The 24,354-nt window shown below is 39.9% G+C and overlaps 1 long non-coding RNA gene across 2 annotated transcripts in view; it reads left to right on the plus strand.

Moving 5' to 3' along the window:
* Window positions 1–2,350: 2,350 nt before the first annotated feature.
* Window positions 2,351–24,354, plus strand: part of LOC128930533 (uncharacterized) — a 34,285-nt gene continuing 12,281 nt past the window's right edge. Inside the window, exons 1-2 of one of the 2 annotated variants that reach the window (XR_013520013.1) lie at window positions 2,351–14,197; window positions 18,747–20,460. This is a non-coding gene — a long non-coding RNA (uncharacterized LOC128930533). The remainder of the gene's footprint in view (window positions 14,198–18,746; window positions 20,461–24,354) is intronic. The other variant, XR_013520029.1, reaches the window with a different exon arrangement.

Raw genomic sequence — 24,354 nt, forward strand, 5'->3', positions numbered from 1 at the left:
GACCTGAGATTTGGGCAGAGACACAGGTCTAAACCATATCACTCCCATTAACTGTTTCATATTAACTTGGAGAACACCTATACATTTGGAATATGTACCTTCTCATGCGAGATATGAGGATTTTCATTTATTCATGCTGTTCATGATCACCTTCAGTTATATTTTACAGTTTTCTTCACGTTTCTTTCTGGTGTGTTGTGTTTTGGCTGCTACCACACATGGATCAATTTTTCCATGACTTTGTTCTATTGGTTCCTATTTACATGTAATAACAAGTTAATGTTTGTATGTTGTTCAGATCTAGCCACCTTGCTGATATTTCTCATTTGTTCTAGAGGTTTGTCGTGGACTCTCATAGACTTTCTAGGAAGACGACTGTCACTACAAAATGGCCAGTGTGCCATGCCCATGACTGATAGTGGGCAGTCCTGCTTCCTTTCCTTTCCTCCTTTAATTTCCTCTTACTGAATGAGCTGGGACTTCAATGAAAGGTTAAATACAATTCGCAATAGCAGGCATCAGAGTCTTGTTCTGATTCAAATGGAAATGCTTTGAATATGTCACCATTATTCGGATCTGCCAGGTATTTCCAATAAATATTGTTTTGTCAGGTACAGGCAAGTTTCTGCCATGAGTTTTGGTATTTTTAGAGTATTACCAGAAGTTAATGCTGAATTCTGTCAAATACTTTTTTGGGGTTGGGGCTAGGGAGAGCTATGTGAGCTATGTGTGGATCTTCTCCATTTATTTAGTTATTTTACAGACAGGGTTTCATTGTGTCACCCAGGCTAGAGTGCAGTGCTGCACTCAAAGCCCATGGCAGCCTTGAACTCCTGGACTTAAGTAATCCTCCTGCCTCAGCCTCCTGAGTAGCTGGGACTACAAACGTGAGACAGCATCTTGGCTTTTTTTTTTTTCCAACTCAATAAATTTTGATCCCATTCTAGCAGGTGTAGCTTAAAAAATAAATAAAAGTAATAAATGAATTTTGAAAAACCTTGGCATTATTGGAATGGACTCAAAATAGCTGTGATAGATTATTCTTTTAGTCACTACTGTATTTGACTTGTTAATTTTTTTTTTTTTTTTTTTGAGACAGAGTCTTGCTCTGTCACCCAGGCTGGAGGGCAGTGGCATGATCTTGGCTCACTGCAACCTCCACCTCTCGGGTTCAAGAGATTCTCCTGCCTCAGCCTCCCAAGTAGCTGGGATTATAGGCCCCACCACCGTGCCCAGTTAATTTTTATATTTTTAGTAGAGACAGCATTTCATCATCTTGGCTAGTCTTGAACTCCTGACCTCAAGTGATCTGCCCACCTTAGCCTCCCAAAGTGCTGGTATTACAGGTGTGAGCTATTGTGCCTAGCATGATTTGATAATATTTTATTAGTAAGTTTGTGTTTCTGAGACAGGGCTTTTAAAAAAGCTATTCTCATAGGTTTGTTTGGGGGAGGTGTCAGGACTATATTAACCTTATGAATTTAGGAGGTTTACCTCTTTTTTCATATGCCCTGGAAGCATTTGTTTGGTTTTGAAGGGCAAACTCCTCTTCAAGGGATTATTTCTTCCTTGACTATTTGTTAGAAATCACAGGCAAACAATAATTTTAGCAGTAAGTCTTTGACTACCTTTTCAATTTCTTTTATTCAGGGTCTCTCTCTGAGACAGAGTCTTGCTCTGTCACTCAGGCTGGAGTGCAGTGGCACAATCTCAGCATTCACCTGCCGGGTTCAAATGATTCTCCTGCCTCAGCCTCCTCTGTAGCTGGGATTACAGGTGTGTGCCACTGCACCCAGCTAATGTTTGTATTTTTAGTAGAGACAAGGTTTCACCATGTTGACCAGGCTGGTCTCCAACTCCTGGCCTCAGGTGATCCACCTGCCTCAGCCTCCCAACGTGCTGGGATTACAGGCAGGAGCCACTGGGCCCAGCTCATTTTTTTATTTTTAGTAGAGACGGGGTTTCACCATGTTGACCAGGATGGTCTCGATCTCTTGACCTCGTGATCCACCTGCCTCGGCCTCCCAAAGTGCTGGGATTACAGGCAGGAGCCACTGTGCCCAGCCTCTATCTTTTCTTGACTCAGTCCTGTCACTTTCTGTTTTCTTTATTCCATATTATATTTTCCATGAAAATGCTGTATTTCATCTAGATCTTAAAATGCATTGGCATACCCTTGAAGACATCACTTACTTTTTAATAGCCTTGATGACTCTGGTTGTATTAACTTTCTCATTTCTATTATTATTCATCATAGCTTCTATTTCTTTTTTTAATATATATTTTATTGCATTTTAGGTTTTGGGGTACATGTGCAGAACATGCAGGATTGTTGCATAGGTATGTACATGGCAATGTAGTTTGCTGTCTCCATTCCCATCACCTATATCTGGCATTTCTCCCAATGTTACCCCTCTCCAACTCCCTACCCCCCACTGTCCCTTCCCTAGTCCCCCACAACAGACCCCAGTGTGTGATGCTCCCCTCCCTGTGTCCATGTGTTCTCATACTTCAACACCTGCCTATGAGTGAGAACATGTGGTGTTTGATGTTCTGTTCTTGTGTCAGTTTTCTGAGAATGATGGTTTCCAGGCTCATCCATGTCCCTACAAAGGACACAAACTCATCATTTTTTATGACTGCGTAGTATTCCATGGTGTATACGTGCCACATTTTTCCTGTCCAGTCTATCATCGATGGTCATTTGGGTTGGTTTCAAGTCTTTGCTATTGTAAACAGTGCTGCAATGAACATACATGAGCATGTGTCCTTATAGTAGAACAATTTATAATCCTTTGCACATTGATTTTGTATCCTGAGACTTTGCTTTTCAGTTTAAGGAGATTTTGGGCTGAGACGAAGGGGTCCTCTAGATATACAATCATGCCGTCTGCAAATAGACAATTCGACTTCCTCCTTTCCTATTTGAATACCCTTTATTTCTTTTTCTTGCCTGATTGCTCTGGCTAGAACTTCCAGTACTATATTGAATAGGAGTGGTGAGAGAGGGCATTCTTGTCTAGTGCCAGATTTCAATGGGAGTGCTTCCAGTTTTTGCCCATTCAGTATGATATTGGCTGTGGGTTTCTCGTAAATAGCTTTTATTATTTTGAGATATGTTCTGTTGATACCTAGTTTATTGAGAGTTTTTAGCATAAAGCACTGTTGAATTTTGTCAATTGCCTTCTCTGCATCTATTGAGATAATCATGTGGTTTTTGTCTTTGGTTCTGGTTATGTGGTGAATTACATTTATAGACTTGCGTATGTTGAACCAGCCTTGCATCCCCAGGATGAATCCTGCTTGATCATGATGGATAAGCTTTTTGATGTGCTGTTGCAATTGGTTTGCCAGTATTTTATTGAAGATTATTGTATCTATGTTCATCATTGATATTGGACTGAAATTTTCTTTCCTTGTTGAGTCTCTGCTGGGTTTTGGTATCAGGATGATGTTGGTTTCATAAAAAGATTTGGGAAAGAGTCCCTCTTTTTGGATTGTTAGGAATAGTTTCAGAAGGAATGGTACCAGCTTCTCTTTGTATGTCTGGTAGAATTTGGCTGTGAACCCATCTGGACCTGGACTTTTTTTGGTTGGTAGGCTATTAATTGCTGCCTCAACTTCAGCCCATGTTATTGGTCTATTCAGGGTTTCAGCTTCTTCCTGGTTTAGGCTTGGGAGTGTGCAAGTGTCCAGGAATTTATCAATTTCTTCCAGGTTTACTGGTTTATGTGAATAGAGTTGTTTGTAGTAATAATCTCTGATGGTGCTTTTATTTCTGTGGAATCTGTGGTGATATCCCCTTTATCATTTTTTATTGAATCTACTTGATTATTCTCTCTTTTCTTTTTTATTAATCTGGCTAGCAGTCTGTCTATTTTGTTGATCTTTAAAAAAAACAGCTCCTAGATTTATTGATTTTTTGAAGTGTTTTTTGTGTCTCTATCTCCTTCAGTTCTGCTCTGATCTTAATTATTTCTTGTCTTGTGCTGGGTTTTGAGTTTTTTTTTAATCTTTCTCCTCTAGCTCTTTCAATTTTGATGATAGGGTGTCAATTTTGGATCTCTCCACTCTTCTCATGTGGGCACTTATTGCTATATATTTTCCTCTAGAGACTGCTTTAAATGTGTCCCAGAGATTCTGGTACGTTGTGTCTTCATTCTTGTTGGTTTCGAAGAACATCTTTATTTCTGCCTTCATTTCATTGTTTATCCAGTCAACATTCAAGAGCCAGTTGTTCAGTTTTCATGAAGCTGTGCAGTTCTGAGTTAGTTTCTGAATTCTGAGTTCTAATTTGATTACACTGTGGTCTGAGAGACTGTTTGTTATGACTTCAGTTGTTTTGCATTTGCTGAGTAGTGATTTACTTCCAATTATGTGGTCAATTTTAGAGTAGGTGTGATGTGGTGCTAAGAAGAACGTATATTCTGTGGATTTGGGGTGGAGAGTTCTGTAAATGTCTATTAGGTTTGCTTGGTCCAGTTATGAGTTCAAGTCCTGGATATCCTTGTTAATTTTCTGTCTCATTGATCTGTCTAATATTGACAGTGGAGTGTTAAAGTCTCCCACTATTATTATGTGGGAATCTAAATCTCTTTGTAGGTCATTAAGAACTTGCCTTATGTATCTGGGTGCTCCTATATTGGGCATGTATATATTTAGGATCATTAGCTCTTCTTGATGCATTGATCATTTTACCATTATGTAATACCCTTCTTTGTCTCTTTTGATCTTTGTTGGTTTAAAGTCCATTTTATCAGAGACTAGGATTGCAACTCCTGCTTTTTGTTGCTCTCCATTTGCTTGGTAGATCTTTCTCCACCCCTTTATTTTGAGCCTATGTGTATCCTTGCATGTGAGATTGGTTTCCTGGATACAGCACACCGATGGATTTTGACTTTTTATCCAATTTGCTAGTCTGTGTCTTTTGATTGGAGCATTTAACCCATTTATATTTAAGGTTAATTTTGTCATGTGTGAATTTGATCCTGCTATTTTGATGCTGCTGGTTGTTTTGCCCATTAGTTGACACAGTTTCTTCATTATCTTGATGCTCTTTACCATTTGGTATGTTTTTGGAGTGGCTGGTACTGGTTGTTCCTTTCTATGTTTAGTGCTTCTTTCAGGAGCTCATGTAAGGCAGGCCTGGTGGTGATGAAATCTCTGCACAATTGCTTGTTCATAAAGGATTTTATTTCTCCTTTGCTTATGAAGCTTAGTTTGGCTGGATATGAAGTTCTAGGTTGAAAGTTCTTTTCTTTAAGGATGTTGAAAATTGGTCCCCACTCTCTTCTAGCTTGTAGGGTTTCTGCTGAGAGATCCACTGTGAGTCTGATGGGCTTCTCTTTATGGGTAACCCAATCTTTCTCTCTGGCTGTACTTAGCATTTTTTCCTTCATTTCAACCTTGGTGAATCTGATGATTATGTGCCTTGGGGTTGCTCTTCTTGAGGAATATCTTTGTGGTGTTCTCTGTATTTCCTGGGCTTAAATGTTGGCCTGCCTTGCTAGGTTGGGGAAGTTCTCCTGGTTAATATCCTGAAGAGTGTTTTCCAGCTTGGATTCATTGTCTTTATCACATTCAGGTGCACCTATCAAATGTAGATTAGGTCTTTTCACATAAGCTCATATTTCTTGGAGGCTTTGTTCATTTCTTTTTACTCCTTTTTCTCTAATCTTGCCTTCTCGTTTTATTTCATTGAGTTGATCTTCAATCTCTGATATCCTTTCTTCTGCTTAGTCGATTCAGGTACTGAAACATGTATATGCTTTGTGAAGTTCTTGTGTTGTGTTTTTCAGCTCCATCAATTCATTTATATTCCTCTCTAAGCTGTTTATTCTTGTTAGCATTTCATCAAACCTTTTTTCAAGGTTCTTAGTTATTTTACATTGGGTTAGAACATGATCTTTTAGCTCAGAGAAGTTTGTTATTATCCACCTTCTGAAGCCTGTTTCTGTCAATTCATCAGACTCATTCTCCGTCCAGCCTTGTTCCCTTGCTGGTGAGGAGTTGTGATCCCTTGGAGGAGGAGAGGCGTTCTGGTTTTGGGTATTTTCATCCTTTTTGCCCTGGTTTCTTCCCATCTTTGTGGCTTTATCTACTTGTGGTCTTTGTGGTTGGTGACTTTCAGATGGGGTCTCTGAGTGGACATCCTTTTTGTTGATCATGAAGTTATTTCTTTCGGTTTCTTAGTTTTCCTTCTAACAGTCAGGCCCCCCACTGCTTGTAAGACTGCTGGAGGTCCACTCCAGATGCTGCTTGCTTGGGGATCACCTGCAGCAGCTGCAGAAAAGTAAGGGTTGCTGCCAGTTTCTTCTTCTGTTATCTTTGTCCCAGAAGGACACCTGCCAGATGTCAGCCTTAGCTCTCCTTTATGAGGTGTCTCTTTGGTTATATGTGGGTCAGGGAGCTGTTTGGGGAGACAGTCTGTCCCTTCTAGGAACTCAAGTGCTGAGCTGTGAGCTCTGTTGCTTGTTCAGAGCTGCACAGCAGGTACATTTAAGTTGGAACTCATAACTGCTTTTTTTTTCTGGTCCAGTTAAGGTGGGGCTTTATTTATAAGTTCCTGTCATTCTGCTGCCTTTTTTCAGAGATACCCTGTCCATTGAGGAGGTAGCCTAGTGTGGGGAACCCAACTGTGTGAATATTTGCAAAGAGAATTCCACAATACAGATGGTTTTGAGCCCAGACACAGGGACACCTGAAAGAGGGAAGTTGAGATAACATTGAATCAGGGACAGACAAAGGAGAATCTCTTTAAAAGATAATCAGATGGTTGAAACCAGAAACACCTGCAGTCATGAGGAACAATGTCTGGATAAGTTTTGTGATCACAAGGGATTTCCATTACCTTTTATGACCATTGATTATGTACCTGTCATCTTTATTGTGTAGGGCATGTGATGTATAGATCTGCTTTTCCCCTTGCAATACGTAAACCAGAGCCTGGAAAAATGTATATAATTGAAGACTTTGAGAAATAAAGCTGTTGTTGGAGCACTAACTCCTCAACCCTCCTGACCCCACTTCACTGTCTCCTTTTCTTCCTGTGCACCCTCCACTCTGGTTGGAATCCTCTTGCTGGACAAGAATTCCCTCCAGAGCTTAGTCACAGTCTGCCAGCAGAGGCATTGCTGAGCTGCCATGGGCTCTGCCCAGCTACTGTGAACTTCCTTGCAGTTTTGTTTATCAGGGTATGGTTAGAACTGCCTCAGTAATGGCAGTCTGCCTCAGTAATGGTGGACTCTCTCTGCAATGGCAGACTGCCTCGGTAATGGTGAACTACCTCGGTAATGGTGAACTACCTCGGTAATGGTGGACTGCCTCAATAATGGCAGACTGCCTCAGTAGTGGTGGATTGCCTCTGTAATGGTGGACCCCCATTCTCCCACAGAGCTGAACTGTCCTGTATCCAGCTGTGCTTGCTGTGAAACTCTCAATCCAGAGTATGTCAGATTGCTGGTCTTTGTGGGGGTGAGACCAGCTGAACTAGATCACCTGGCTCCCGGTTTTAGCCCCCTTTTTTTCAGTTGAACGGGCAACTCTGTCTCCCAGGCATTCTAGTCGCCAGTCGAAATGGTGCCCAGATTTGTGTGAGTTTTTGTGCAGAGACTCGCTGCACCAGCTGAAACAGCCATGCTGGAGACTTGTGGTGCTTTTCTGCCCAGGAATCTCCTGGTCTCTGGGCAGTAAAAATTTGTTTGGAAATGCGGTGATCATTTACCCTCTGCATTTTCACTGGGAACTGCAATCCAGAGCTATTCCTATTTGGCCATCTTGGATCCTCTTATTTCTTAAATTGACTTGTCACATACTAGTTCATTTAATTGATCTTTACAATAAACCAGTATCTGGTTTTATTGATTAAATCTATTATTTTTCTTTTCTTTTCTTTTTTTCTTTTGAGGCAGCGTTTCACTCTGTTGCCCAGGCTAGAGTGCAATGGCAAGATCTTGGTTCACTGCAGCCTGAACCTCCCAGGCTCAAGCAATTCTCCTGCCTCAGCCTCCCAAGTAGCTGGGATTACAGGTGCATGCTACCACACCTGGCTAATTTTTGTATTTTTAGTAGAGATGGGGTTTCACCATGTTGGCCAGGCTGGTCTTAAACGCCTAAACTCAAATGATCCACCTGTCTTGGCCTCCAAAGTGCTGGGGTTACAGGCATGAGCCACCATGCCCGGCCTGTTTTTATTTTTCTTTTATTGATTTCCTGTTATTACTAGCCTGATTTTTATCTTTGAGGTTTTTTTTTCCATAGCTTCTTGAGTTAAAAGCCTCTTGTATTTTCAGTCTTTCTGGTTTTCCAATAAATGAATTTAACATCATAAAATTTCATCCAAATTCTCCTTTGTTTGCATCCCACATATTTATAATGTCATCCATTTCTAATAGCCTGTATTTTTAATTTTATGTTTTCTGTCATTGAATAGTTACTTAGAAGCATGTTTTAAATTTTTCATAGGTATAATACCCTCCTCCCACTATCCTGTTAATTTTTTCACTGATTTTATGATGCTGTGGCCAGACATTCTCTGGTCCACATGATTTCTGCTTTTCAGGAATCCTTTTGTTCCTCTGAAATTCTTGCACATGGTTAATCTACTTTTATTTAGATGTTGTGTAGTCACACTTATTTAATCTCTCAATTTCTGAGAAAAGTGTATTCATGTAATTACTAAGGTTGTGGATTTGTTTCTTTTCTTTTTTTTTTTTTTTTGAGATGGAGTCTTGCTCTGTTGCCTAGGCTGGAGTGCAGTGGTGTGATCTCTGCTCACTGCAACCTCCACCTCCTGGGTTCAAGTGATTCTCCTACCTCAGCCTCCCTAGTAGCTGGGATTACAGGTGTGTGCCACCACACCTGGTTAATTTTGTATTTTTAGTAGAGACAGGGTTTTGCCATGTTGGCCAGGCTGGCCAACTCCTGACCTCCAGTGATCTACCCACCTCGGCCTCCCAAAGTGCTGGGATTAGAGGTGTGAGCCACCATGCCCAGCTCCTGTTAGTTTCTTTTATTTCTACAAGTTTTCACTTATTGCATGTGTCATATGTATATACCTATATGTACATATATATTACTCTGTATATATGTACTATATGTATACACACACATATGTATATATTCATATATATCCACATTTTATACATATATATATATGTATATGGTATATATGTATATATGGTGGATGTAGTTTGCCTCTGTGTCCCCACCCAAATCTCATTTCCAATTGTAATGCCCACGTGTTTGGGAATGGGCCTGGTGAGAGGTGATTGAATCATGCGGGCAGATTTCCCCTTGCCCTTCTCATGATAGTGAGTGAGTTCTCACAGGCTGTTTGAAAATGTGTGGCACTTCCCCCATTGCTCAAGCTCTCTCCTGCTCCATGGTAAGACATGCTTGCTTTCCTTTCACCTTCTACCACGATTGTAAGTTTCCTGACACCTCCTTAGCCATGCTGAACTGTGAGTCAATTAAACCTCTTTTCTTCACGAATTACCCACTCTCAGGTAGTTCTTTATAACCCTGTGAAAACAGACTAATACGAATTATGGTACCCAGAGTGGAGTACTGCTATAAAGATATTTGAAATTGTGGAGGTAACTTTGGAACTGGGTAATGGGCAAAGGTTGCAATAATTTGGAGGGCTCAGAAAAAGATAAAAAGATATAGGAAAGTTTGGTATTTCCTAGAGGCTCATTGAATGGTTTTGACCAAAATGCTGACAGTGATATGGATAATGAAGTTCAGGCTGAGGTGGTGTCAGATGGTGATAAGGAACTTATTCAGAACTGGAGATCAGGTTACTTTTGTTATGCTTTAGTAAAGAGCCTGGTGGCATTATGCCTCTGCCCTAGAGATCTGTAGAACTTTGAACTTGAGAGAGATGATTTAGGGTATCTGGCAGAAGAAAATTCCTAGACAGCAAAGCATTCAAGAAGTAACCTGGCTGCTCCTAATAGCATACAGTCATATAGGTTCACAAAGAGATGGTTTGAAATTGGAACTTTTGTTTAAAAGGGAAGCAAAGCATAATACATTTGGAAAATTTGCAGCCTATGCAATGTGGTAGAAAAGAAAAATCCATTTTCTGGGGGGAAATTTGAGTCAGCTGTAGAAATTTGCATAAGAGAAGCCAAATGTTAATAGCCAGGACAATGGGGAAAATGTCTCCAGGGCATTTCAGAGAGCTTCATGGCAGCCCCTCCTGTCATGGGTCCAGAGGCCTAGAAGGAAAAAATGATTTCATGGCCTGGGCCCAGGATCCCAATGCTCTGTGTAGCCTTGGGGCATGGCACCCTGTATCCCAGCTGTTCCAGCTCCATCTGTGGCTAAAAGAGGCCAAGGTGCAGCTTGGGCTCTAGCTTCAGGGGGTATAGGCCCCAAGCCTTGGTGGTTTCTTTCTTTCCCTCCTTCCTTATTTCTTTCTTATTGAGATGGAGTCTTGCTCTGTCACCCAGGTTGGAGTGCAGTGATGTGATCTTTGCTCACTGCAACCTCTGCCTCCTGGGTTCAAATGATTCACCTGCCTCAGCCTCCCAAGTAGCTGGGATTACATGTGCCTGCCACCATGGATGGCTAACTTTTGTATTTTTAGTAGAGACTGGGTTTCACCATCATGGCCAGGCTGGTCTTGAACTCCTGACCTTGTGATCCACCCACCTCGGCCTCCCAAAGTCCTGGGATTACAGGTGTGAGCCACTGTGCCTGGCCAGCATTGATGGTTTCTATGTGATGTTGGGCCTGCAGGTGAGCAGAAGGTAAGGATTGAGGCTTGGAAATCTCTGTGTAGATTTTAGAGGATGTATGGAAATGTCTGGATGCCCAGGAAGAAGTCTGCTGCAGGGACAGAGCCCTCATAGATAACCTTGAGGGGAAATGTGGGACTGGAACCCCTACACAAAGTTCCCACTGGGGCAATGTCTGGTGGAGCTGTGAGAAGAATGACACTGTCCTCCAGACCACAGAATGGTAGATCCACCAAACAGCTTGTACCATGTGCCTAGAAAAGCCACAGGCACTCAATACCAGCCTGCGAAGGCAGCCAAGGGGGCTGTACCCTGCAGAGCCACAAGGGTGGAGCTGCATAGTGTCTTGGGAGTCCACCCCTTGCATCAGCATGTCCTGGATGTGATACATGGAGTCAAAGGAGATGAATTTGGAGCTTTAAGATTTAATGACTACCCTGCTGGATTTCAGACTTATATGGGGCACATAGCCTGTTTGTTTTGGTCAATTTCTCCCTTTTGGAATAGGTGCATTTAGCCAATGCCTGCACCCAAGTCTATCTTGGAAGTAACTAACTTGCTTTTGATTTACAGGCTCATAGGCAGAGGGGACTTGCCTTGTCTCAGATGAGACTTTGTACTTGAACTTTTAAATTAATGTTGGAATGAGACTTTTTAGAGGACTGATGGGAAGGCATAATTCATTTTGAATGTGACAAGGACATGAGATTTGGGAGGGGCAAGGGGCAGAATGATATGGTTTGGCTCTGTGTCACCACCCAAATCTCATCTTGATTGTAATCTCCATGTGTCAGGGGAGGGGCCTTGTAGGAGGAGATTGCGTCATGGGGGTGAATTTCCTCCTTGCTGTTCTCACGATAGTGACTGAGTTCTCACAAGATTTAATCATTTGAAAGTGTGTGGCACTTCCCCCTTTGTTCTCTCTCTCTCTCTCTCTCTCTCTCTCTCGTTCTGCCATGGTAAGATGTGCCTGCTTCCCATTTGTCTTCTGCCATGATTGCAAGTTGCCTGAGGGCTCCTTGCCATGCTTTCTGTTAAGCCTGGGGAACTGTGACTCAATTAAACCTCTTTTATTCAGTCTCAGGTAGTTCTTTATAGCAGTATGAAAATGGACTAACACAGTGGTATATATATGTATATGATATAAACACATATATGTATAAAATGTAAAAATTTATATGTGTGTGTGTGTGTGTGTGTGTGTGTGTGTGTGTGTATGCTAGGTGCTTAACTGCTCATTATTGTTTTATCTTTTTGGGAGATTGTAACTTTTTCTCCATAGGTAAATATCCATTAAGAATTATTTAGACTTCATTCTAAATGGCTGTTCTGTTTTGGGTTCTGCTGAAGTTAAATAAAACGTGTAGTGACAAATCTCTAAATTTAATGTTTTACTTGGGATACAAGCATTGCAACTTGGGGCATACACACAGGTGGGTGTCTGCCCATTCAGCATGTCTGAGGAATAAAAAGGAGGTTGCAGTTTTTATAAAAAGGAGAAATATTGTGTGTTGCTCTTTGAGAAAGCTCATCGGCACTAGCAAAGTTAGGGGCAGCTGGAAAGCTCTGATTGGTGAGTGACAGTGGCAGTCATTAGTCTTAGAGTTGTAGCAGGTTGTGTCAGTAGCAGTTAGATAGAACTATCTCAGGCTATAGCAGGCAACCTCAGCAGCCAAGCATTCAGAAAAGTATGTTCTTGGAGCAATGTCATGTGCCCTGAGTGCATTTTCCTCTGGCTTATCGATTTATTTTAATTGGTTATGACAAGAGTGACCTAATTCATATGACCAACTTTCACAACTCCCCCTTTTGATCAAGATCTTTCTCTGAAGCAGCACTGATCAACCCTTTTGAAGTTAGGCTTAATGTTCCTTCAGTGCCAGGGTGGATCTGTCACAGTTGTCTCTGTCCCATGTCAGTGTTAAGATAGGGATGCTATATAAAGGTCCGAGACCACATTTGAGTAACAAAAAGGCCAGAAGGAAAAATCTTCTCAGGACAGGTTTGTTTGGAATCCAACATCAAGTTCCATATGGTCAGTTCCAAAGGCATCAGCAATCATCTTGAAGCCCTGGGCCAATATCCTACTAAGAAAGTTGGCTTTACAAGGGTTAGACAGGCTATAAGAACAAAGCTTTAAAACTATGCTACAAAAATAATCAGCAACTATATGATGAATCCACTTTGTATAACAGTTCAAAGTCATGAGTCTAATTTTGAAGGTAACCAACTGAAAAGATAAAAATTCCAGACATATCTGGTGAGACTTGCTGTAGCTACTGAGTAGCATTTTATGGCTGGGTTGAATCAATGTGGAGAATGCCAATATTACCAAAGAGACCACCAAAACAATTAGAACAAAAAGTTATGTTAGGGATATTTTCAAAGTTTCCCACTATATGAACGAAAATAATTTTTTTTTTTGAGACAGTGTCTTAGTCTTGCTCAGTCACACAGACTGGGGTGCAATGGTGCAAGCTCGGCTCACTGCAACCTCCACCTCCTGGGTTCAAGCAATTCTTGTGCCTCAGCTTCCCAAGTAGCTGGGATTACAGGTGTGTACCACCACACCCAGCTAACTTTTGTGTTTTAGTGGAGAAGGGGCCTCGAACTCCTGGCCTCAAGTGATCTGCCTGCCTTGGCCTCCTAAACTGCTGGGATTATAGAAATGAGCCACTGCATCCAGCATAATAATTTTTTAGGTCAGATTTTGTCAAGTTACCAGCAGAAGCTACTGATTGTGAAATTTTAATTATACCATTATCCTGTCAAGTGAAAAAGATAGTATGAAGGTGGATAAAAGTCTCATTATTATACAGAGTCTTGTTCTGAAGTCTTAGGAAAAAGTGTTTACAGTGTGGAAAATGTCAACTTTTCACTCTGATTTGCAGTTTGAATGTCTCTTGTTACGTGGCATTGGCAGTGTGGTGAACTTTCTCTGTGGCTCATACATCAAGCATGACACTCGTTCCCTAAAATTCATCTAGTTTTAGCTGATAGGAGATGTTCCCATTTTACTGCCTTTATGGAAGAAAGTGAGAACAGAGGAATGTAGCAGAATTTCGAAATGTACAGAGCTGCAATCTAATAACAGTTGTATTAGAGCTCTCCTTTAGAGACATGATTTCCCCCCACCCACATTGACCTTATCGGAATCTCAGATTTAAAAACCTCTTGAAATTAGGAAGCCAAACTGAGGCAAAGTTTAGATTTTACTTACTGTATTAGGGTTCCTGGGCCTGCCAGGAAGTGAGTGATAGTTTTTATTTACCTACTATAAGACTGAGAACCATTGAAGTCAGACAATGTATGCATATTTTGTTTTTATTTATTTTTTTAGAGACAGAGGCTCACTCTGTCAGCTAGGATGGAGTACAGTGGCACAATTATAGCTCACTGAAGCCTTGAATTCCTGTGATCAAGTGATCCTCCCACCTCAGAATCTGAAGTAGGTAAGAGTATAGGTGTGCACCACCATGACTGGCTACTTGTTATGACAATCGTTTTATAGAGACAGCGTCTAGTTATGTTGCTCAGGCTGGTCTTGAACTCCTGGCCTCCTCCCACCTCAGTCTCCCAAAGTGCTGGGATTACAGGTATGAGCCTCTAATGTCATACTACAGGTATATGACAGTTATATGGCATTTCAATTGAAAAAGATGAATATGACATATTACAGGTACATAACATTTTGGTTGAAGGTTGGCAATATAACAAATATTTTTATTGTTTTATGCTATAAAGAGAGAGCAGATTTTTCTTGGACTTAGGTAAATAATCATATTGTCATAAAATACCCAGAAATAGTTTTTGAATTCTGGGGAATTAAGTAAGAAGCAAACAAAAACAAATGCTTTTATCAGTGTTTACAAGAGTACATGTATATTAGTTCATTCTCACCCTGCTAATAAAGACATATCTGATACTGGATAATTCATAAAGGAAAGGTTTTATTGACTCACATTTCCACATGACTGGGGAGGCCTTAGGAAACTTACAATCATGGCAGAAGGGAAAGCAAACGTGTTCTTCACATAATGGCAGGATGGAGAAGTGCAGAGTGAAGGTGGGGGAAAGCCCCTGATAAAACCACCAGAGCTCATGAGAACTCACTTTCACAAGAACAGCCTGAGGGTAACAGCTCTCTTGATTCAGTTGCCTCCCACTACACACAGGGATTATGGGAACTACAAGATGGGATTTAGGTTGGGACATAGCCAAACTATATCATTCTGCCGCTCACCCCTCCCAAATCTCACATCCTCACATTTCAAACCACAGTCATGTCTTCCCAACAGTCCCCCAAAGCGCTAGCTCATTCCAGCCTTAACCCAAAAGTCCAAGTCCAAAGTTTCGTCTGAGACAAGGCTTGTCCCTTCTGCCTATGAGCTTGTAAAATCAAAAACAGGTTTGTTACTTCCTAGACACAATGTGGGTATAGGCATTAGGTATAGACAGCCATTCCAAAGGGAGAGACTGGCCAAAACAAAGGGGCTACAGGCCCCATGCAAGTCTGAAATCCAGTGGGGCAGTCATTAAACTTTAAAGTTCCAAAACGATCTCCTTTGATTCCATGTCTCACATCTGAAACCCGCTGATGCAGAAGGTAGGCTCCCGTGGCCTTGGGCGGCTCTGCCTCAGTGACTTTATAAGGTACAGCCCCCCTCAGCTGCTTTCATGAGCTGCTGTTGAGTGTCTGTAGCTTTTCCAAGTGCACTTTGCAAGCTGTTGGTGGATCTACCATTCTGGGCGTTTGGAGGACAGTGACCCTCTTCTCACAGCTCAGCTAGGCTTAGGTTTTCTAAGCCCCTTAGGAAACCATCAGATCTTGTGATAACTCATTATCACGAGAACAGCAAAAGGATAACTGCCCCCATGATCCAATTACCTTCCACCAGGTTCCTCTCACAACATGTGGGGATTATGGGAACTACAATTTAAGGTGAGATTTGGGTGGGGATACAGCCAAATCATATAAATACTTCACCAAATTGCTATAAATTATAGACAGTTTAAGAGAGAACATTTTCTTAAATTTATAAAAGAAAACATTTAAGTAGAGAACAATGTTTCAAACAACAACAGTCTTAAAAGCGTTATCTTCATTAGTTATTCAGTCTCATGTAGTCAACTTTCGTTCTGCTTGATCACCATGAGTAGTTTCATGAGATCTTCAGTCACCTTATTAGAGTTCTGGAGATCTTTATTTATCTTAGATGTGTCAGAAACCTCTATTTAACAGTACTTGCCAGAGTCTTTTACATGAGTCTAATTATAAATGTTTTTTGAGAAGAATTTTATAGAATAACTGTGGATGACAAAAACTCAGCATAACCATGGTTAAAAATCTGATAAACATTTATAATCAATGAGGAAATTTAGTTATTTCTAATGCATATAGTATTTTAAGATAACCAGAATTATGACTTATAGCATATTAGATTTCTATGACTATATAATTTTAGAAACATATAAACAGCATACCCATAAATGTAACTAGAAGATCTAGTACAATTTATCATTTGACAATGTTTATCACACAATTTACCATATAAGCCTAATCATTTAATATCTCTACAAGATGAGAAATATATCTTTTGAAGCTTTCCATAGGTCTGACTGGAAAACTTCAGAGTTAATTCAAGATCCAAAAACTTAACTTAGGATTTGATATTAGAGACATTTGTCAAAGATGTCAAGAGGTGCAACAGGCCATGTGTAGTGGCTTATGCCTGTAATCTCAGCATTTTGGGGGGCCACGGCAGGCAGGTCACTTGAGCCTGGGAGTTTGAGAACGGCTTGGGTAACACAATGAAACCCAGTCTCTACAAATAACTAAAAAATTAGCCCTGTGTGGTGGTACATGGCTGTGGTCCAGCTGCTAGGGAGGCCAAGGTGGGAGGATCACTTGAGCCTGGGAATCTGAGGCTACATTGAATGATGATTGTGCCACCACACTCCAACCTGGGCAACAAAGTGAGACCCTGTCTCAAAAAGAAAGAAAAAAAAGGCTCAGAACACTTGATCAAAACAGAGTCAGAGGTCACTATAAAATAATAGTCATTAATTTAACCAAAGTGACAATTGAAAGACTTCAAAAGCAATATGGAAAGTAACATGAATGTAAAAATATGAACTTTTCCAAAGCTCAGTTTTCCTAAGTAACAAAAACTTACTAAAGGCAACATGGGAAATTATCTGGTAAAGCATAAACTCTTTGTTTCTTAGGTCAGCTACCAAAAAGGCAAAGAACCTTGTGCAGTGTGATGACTTCTCCTTATGGGAAGCTCATTTAGCTAACCTAAATGGAAATCAAACCTGATAAAAAGAGTATTTGAATTTAATTAGAGGAAAAATGTGTCCAAGATTATGAGTGTACACTGTATCATAAAGGAATGTAAACAAGAAAACCAGTAGCTTGAGCAGAGGAATATATGACTTTTAGCAAAAGCATGGGAAGTTTCTTGGTTACATGGAACAATTCAGACATATCAAGAAAAGCCAGGAGTACAGAATCAAGTTACGCTAAACAAAACATTGCTTTTCTAAGTCTTCACGATAAACGCTTCGGTGTCAGGCCATGGTAGCAGAGTTAGAACCAGAGAGGGAAGAAGTTACAGGAGTTGGCAAGAAAACTGAAGGAAAGAGTTACAATCCTGGAACTTTTCAAGGGGAGAGTAAGTGGGAGCCACTGAGGTATGACCGCAAATGATGTGCAGCAGATGCAGCAGAAGGTAGACTTCCGAGACACAGATCTGAAAAGTCTCAAAAACAGAACTCTAGCTCAAGAAAAGATGAAGTTAAATGAAGAGGATAGCATTTTAAATCGGAAACTAGGGAACTTAATCTCAAAAAGCAGACGGCTGTTAAACAGATGTTTAAAATTAAAAATCAAAACCTCTTGCAATTTAATTAAGAGCAGATCAATACTTTAAGAAAACTTCTATTTTAAATAGTGAGGTGTAGACTCTGGTCCTGTATCACTGTACCACTGACACCAATGTTTAATTTTTAGAAAAATACATAATTTATTTCCAATCCCAGACAACCTAATTACACATGTAACATACTTCATTAGGCCCATCTTTTGTAAATCTTCCGTGACTCGTTTAGATAGATCTCTTATCATTTTCTTACAACTTCTAGTCTTAATCCTATAGTTTTATTTTTAAACAATAAATTATTTTGTTATAGGACAAAAATCTACCACATAAAATTCTTTCTCATGCAAAATTATTTTTTCTTAAATTCGTGTTTTAATTAATAGATCTAAATATATTTACTTTTTATAAAATTTAAGAAGCCAAAAATGACCTCATGTTTATTTAGCAATTTGTTTCAGTTTTTAAAGATCTTATTTAGATACAATCCAGATATTTAATGAGTTTTATTTAATTTTACATGACAAAATTTTAAAATTTATATGAAAAGTTTACTTATTTTATGATTATCTAATTTATTTATTTTTTTAACAATTACACATAGATTGCCTGTTAATGTCAGGTGTTTACTAGATAAAAACCTTAAGATTAAAAACAAGGGTATCCTATTGAAAACTCAGAAGATGTAGCCATTTTAATCATATCAATAATATTAAGTTAATCTTTCTTATTAAATAATTAGATAAACAAAGACCATTTATTTTAGATTGAGTTTATATCTTTATGCCCTTAAAACATCTAGTGGTAGCAAATGTAAAACTGATCAGTAAACCCAAGCAAAAAAAAAATGTATGTTGACAATTTTGAAGACATTTCCAATCTTATTTTACTAACAGTTTAAAAATCAATGAATCTATCAAATATTTGAATCAATGAATCTTTCAAATATTAAGGCACATGAATGAAAAACAGGAAACCATTTGGCTTAGTTACTATGTGTTTTACGTGAGTGCTTATTTACTTAAACTAATCAGCATAAAATTTCCTGAGACATTTCTGACAACACCAGAGTTTTATTATTAAATTAATTATTAAGACAAGGTCTCTCTCGCTTGCCCAGGCTTGAGTACAGTGACTTGATCATAGCTCACTGCAACCTTGAACTCCTGTGCTCAAGTGATCCTTCTGCCTCAGCCTCCCAAGTCGCTGGAACTACAGGCAAACATCATCATGTCCAGGTATTTAAAAACAATTTTTGTAGAGATCTTGTCCAGGCTGCTCTTGAACTCCTGGGCTCAAGCAGTCTTCGTGTCTTGGCCTCCCAAAGCGTTGGGATTACAGGCATGAGCTACTGCATCTCATCCATGTTTTATTACATAAGACACAACATGCAACATAATACATATACATATGAATAAACAACATATGAATAAAAACCTAAAGATTTTATAGTTTTTATTTTAGAATTTTAATCATCAGATAGGAAAACATATAAACTCACCAGTTTACAAAAGATATATCCAAATTATTTTTCTAACAAAATGCGATAAGGCTCAATGTTAAGATTTTTATTTTTATTTTTTATTTTTTTTGTAGAGATGGGGACTTGCTATATTGCCCAGGCTGGTCTGAAACTCGTTGTCTCAAGTGATTGTCACTTTAAGACTTTTAAAAATAGGCAATCTTATAAAGGCTGTGACCAAATTTAGGGCAAACGGTTTGAGCCAGTTACCAATATACTGAATTGGAGAAAGAATAGTTAACCGAGGAAATGTGACTGAATTATGTAAGGAGGCCTACAAGAGAAGAAGGATTCTAACAGTTTGTACAGCGTTTTCTTGGACTACATTTCCTGTCCTTGAAGATAAGAATGTTGCCAGTCATGTTAGTGCAGGGAAGGTGTCTTTTAGATGGGAATTTCATGTTTTGCTATTAAGAAACAGAATGAAGGTCAAAGTGATTTTCTTTCGCATCTGCAGGGTTTTAAGTGTTTTTACTTAAATAGTCAATATGCTAGAATAGCTGAGGAATTTTGAAAAAAAAAAAAAAGAGTTTAGCTTAGAGAAGGTAAATTCTCTAAGAGGAGGAGTTGTAAGAAGAGAGAAAGACAGCTCTGGAAAGAGTCTCAGCTCGCTCCAACATTATTTCGTAACGGGAATCTTCGAGTCCTGAATAATTTTTTTTAGCCTCAAGATATCAATAAAATATGCATATTTTATTTGGAGCGTGTGATCCTATAGCCATAGGCTTTTAGGTTAGTTTTAAGAACAGCAGACTGTTTGAATGATCCCTACAATATTTGAACATGTTACCAGCTGGAACCTCGGAAAATATCTTGGCATGCCTTTGCAGTTTGAGAGCTCATTTCATGGGTTCTCTAGTTTAATGCCAAATACACAAAGCCAATTAAATTCAAGCACCGAATGTGCAGAGGCCAAATAAATGCAAGAGCCGATGGAAAATAAAGTATGGACTTCGCGGGGAGGACGCCAGGTCTTCTCCAGATGAAGGAGAAAAATCCCCTCATCCAAACCTTGGAGCCGATGGAAAATAAAGTATGGACTTCGCGGGGAGGACGCCAGGTCTTCTCCAGATGAAGGAGAAAAATCCCCTCATCCAAACCTTGGAGCTGAGATCAACAGGAGAAAAATAACTTTCCCCTACAGGAGATCTTTCAAAACAGGAGTGGGAGAAACCCTACCCAACCAAATCACAAACAAAACGGAACTCAAACAAAATCAAGGGGGAAAAGAGGCCACCTGCAGGGTTCAAAAGGCGCCACTGTGGGTACCCCGCACGCACGGCAGTTCCAAGAACCAGTAATTCCTCCCGGGGTGAGTCAGCTTTGGGTTTTACTAACGGCACAGTGTATGACAAAGTCAAAAAAAAAAAAAAATCATGCAGAGAAAAATCTCTAATTTAACATTTTATTTGGGATACAAGAATTGCAGTTTGGGGCATACACACAGACCAGGTGGTCTTTGGTATGTCTGAGGAATAGAGTTGAGGTTGGAGATTTTACGAAAAGGAGATGCGCTGTGTATTACTTTGATCACTGGCACTGGTTAAGTTTCGGAGAGCTGGCAAGTGCTGACTGCTGAGTGGCAGCAGTGGGTAAAACTAGTCTTCCAGGTGCAACCTGTTGTTTCAGAAGGTATTGGGTAAAACTGGTTTCAGATGACAGCGGGAAATCCAGCAGCCAGGCATGCGAAGTTATATTCTTGGAGCAACGTTCTGTGTCCTTAGAGCCTCCCCCGGGCTTGACTCTGGGTTAGCTGGGCATGACAGGGATGACCCCATTCATACGATCGGCTTTCCCAGTTCCATCTATTAATTCCGAATGGGTGCCTCCTGGCTGGTTCCATTTCTCGCGTGTCTGGAATTACTTATTCTCCTCCATTAAAAAAAATTATTCCTTCTGGAATTGCTATTCCCATTTCTTATTTAATTCCTGTTTTCCTTTCAGGCCTTGCTGTGTTACCCTGTTATTTACTGTTCCGTAGACATTTTATGTTTTTTTCTTCTTCCACGTTGGTCCCGTAATTCTTTAGGGCTCTATCAAGGCTTCAAGTGGATTTTTTTTTTTTTCTTTGAGACAGTCTCACTCTTGTCGCCCAGGCTGGAGTGCAACGAACGGCAGGATCTTGACTCACTGCAATTCTGCCTGCTGGGTTCAAGCGGTTCTCCTGCCTCGGCCTCCAGAGTAGCTAGGATTACAGGCATGCACCACCTCACCCAGCTAATTTTTTGTACTTTTAGTTGAGACTGTGTTTCTTCATGTTGGTCAGGCTGGTCCTGACCTCAGGTGATCCACCGGCCTCGGCCTTCCAAAGTGCTGAGATTACAGGTGTGGGACACGCACCTGGCCAATAGATGTTTTATGTTTCACCCAGCTTGGGAGTTGGATAATTAATCTGCATTGCCTAATCCACTGTTATCAGAAGCTAATAACAACAACGACAATAATAATTCTTTTCTGTTTAACCTATCTTTTATATCTTCTCTTATTTCTGCTCCATATTCTGGAAGATTTCTCCAATTATATTTTCTGTATCCCCTGCTTATTCTTTACCATTACCCACTGTAATACTGTAACTTGAAATTAAAAAAAATAAATAAATAGAGACAGGGTCTCACTCTTTTGCCCAGGCTGGAGTGCAATGCTATGATCATAGCTCACTGCAGCCTTCAACTCCTGCTTAAGCAACGCTTCCACCTCAGTCTCTCAAGCACCATGGACTAGAGGTATACACCATCATGCTCGGCCAAATTTTTATTTTTAAATTTTTTGTAGAGACAGGGTTTCACTATGTTGTCCAGGCTGATCTAAAACTCTTGGCCTCAAGTGATCTTTCCACCTTGACCTCCCAAAATGTTACAGGCATGAGCCCCTGCACCTGGCCAGCTTTTGCTTTTACTTTTTTTTTTTTTCCTTAATGGAGTCTTGCTCTGTTACACAAGCTAGAGTGCAGTGGCTGCTCTCGGCTCACTGCAACCTTTGTCCCCTGGGTTCAAGTGATTTTCCTCCCTCAGCCTCCCGAGTAGCTGGGACTAGAGGCATGAGCCACCATGCCCACTAATTTTTGTATTTTTAGTAGACAGAGTTTCACCATGTTGATCAGGCTGGTCTTGAACCCCTGACCTCAAGTGATCTGCCAGTCTCAGCCTCCCGAAGTGCTGGGATTACAGGCATGAGCCACCATGCCTAGCAGCTTTTACATTTTTAATGATGTAAAGGTAAAGGAGGATTTATGATTATATATTACATTACAAATGTAGTGAGAGATTTATTTGAGGAGTTTTGGGTAGAAATCTGATGATGTTCCCTTGTAGGTGTTGGAAGTTAACATGCTATATTTATTCTCTGTTAAGATCCTGCACCCACACTGTGCGTCTCCGCACACAGGTGGCTGACTTTTTCTGTGAGTTAATCGAAGCATATTAGAGGTAGAGGAAGTAATGTATTAAACAGCATATGTCTTCCACCTAACTCAGACATGTAAGTTTACACATTTAATGTGGTCAAATTTATTTATAGTTTGTTCTCTTTTGTCTTACCTGCAAAATATTTTTTCCCAGGTTCAAAAAAAAATCTTGATATTTAGATATTTTATTGTCTTTTCTTCCTTTCCTTTCCTTCATTTCTTTCTTTCCTTTCTTTTTCTCTTTTATTTTCTTTCTTTCAGGGCTTACTACGTTGCCCAGTTTTTTACTGTTTCATATACATTTTTGAATCTCTGATCATAGTCTATGAGAAACCCTGTTGAGATTTTAACTACAACTGCTTTCGATGTGCACATACATCGAGCAAACATTCTAACATATAATGTTGGTTAATTTACTTTGGTCTTTATTAATTTTCCAGTTCCCCACCCCCCACCAAAAAACTGGTGCATATTTTGTTAGCTTTATTCCTAGAGTCTTATGTTTTGTCTTTTCAAAATTAATAAATTTGGCCAGGAGTGGTTACTCATGCCTATAATCCCAGCTCTTTGGGAGGCTGAGACAGGTGGATTGCATGAACTCAGGAGTTCAAGACCAGCGTGGGCAACATGGCACAACCCCATCTCTCACACACACACACACACACACACACACACACAGAGGCACGCAATACAAAAATTAGCCAGGTATGGTGGCACACACCTGTAGTCGCAGCTACTTGTGAGGCTGAGCTGAGAGGATGGCTTGAGCTGGGAGGCAGAGGCTGCGGTGAGCTGTGATGGCACCACTGCACTCCAGCCTGGGTGAGAGCGAGGCTCTATCTGCAAAAACAACATCAACATTAACAACAAAATTAATAAAGTTCATCTTGAGGAACATTTTTTGATTTACAGAAAAAATTAGTATAGAGTTTCCATGTATGCCCCTATAAATAATTTTCCCTATTATTAACATTATACTAATATATATGGTACATTGGTTAAAATTAATACACCAATATTGATACATTATCATCAGCTAAAATCCATAGTTTATTCGGATTTCCACAGTTTTTACCTAACGCATTTTTTGTGTTTCAGGGTTCCATCAGGATTCATTTTGTCCTCATGTCTCCTTAGGATCTTTCTGGCTGTGATAATTTCTCCAATTTTTGTTTTTGATGACCTGGAGAGTTTTGAGGAGTACTATGAGGTATATTGTAGGATGCCCTCTATTGAAACTTTTTTTGATATTTTACTCATGATTAGCAGGGAATTATGGATATCACAGGGGTACAGTGTCATTTCTATGACATCGTATCAATGAGACACTAACAGTGTGATTTATCACTGTCGATGTTGACCCTGGTCACCTGGCTAAGATAGTGTACGTCAGTTTTCTCCACCGTAAAGTTACTGTTTCTCAACTTTCTATACTGTATTCTTTAAGGGAAATCCCTATGTACACCTAACACTTACGGAGTGAGAGGTTATCATCCCCTTCTTGAGGGCAGAGTGTCCACATAAATTATTTGAAATTCTCCTGCATGGGACATTTGTTTCTTCTCTACCATTTGTTTATTTATTCAATCATTTGTTTTCACCAGAATGGACTCATGAACACTTATTTTAGATTTTTTTGCAGTACTACTTTTTAAATTATGTTGCTCAAATTGTTTCAGCTTTGGGTATTGAGATGTTTTAAAATTATCTCCTGTGCCCTTCTGACATACTCCAGACAATGTATGTGTATTTTCAGTACTTTACTTTCTGGCACTAAAAGATGTGCCAGGCTCATCCCCTATA

This window comes from Callithrix jacchus, chromosome 1 (assembly GCF_049354715.1).
Source record: "Callithrix jacchus isolate 240 chromosome 1, calJac240_pri, whole genome shotgun sequence".
Lineage (NCBI taxonomy): Eukaryota > Metazoa > Chordata > Mammalia > Primates > Cebidae > Callithrix > Callithrix jacchus.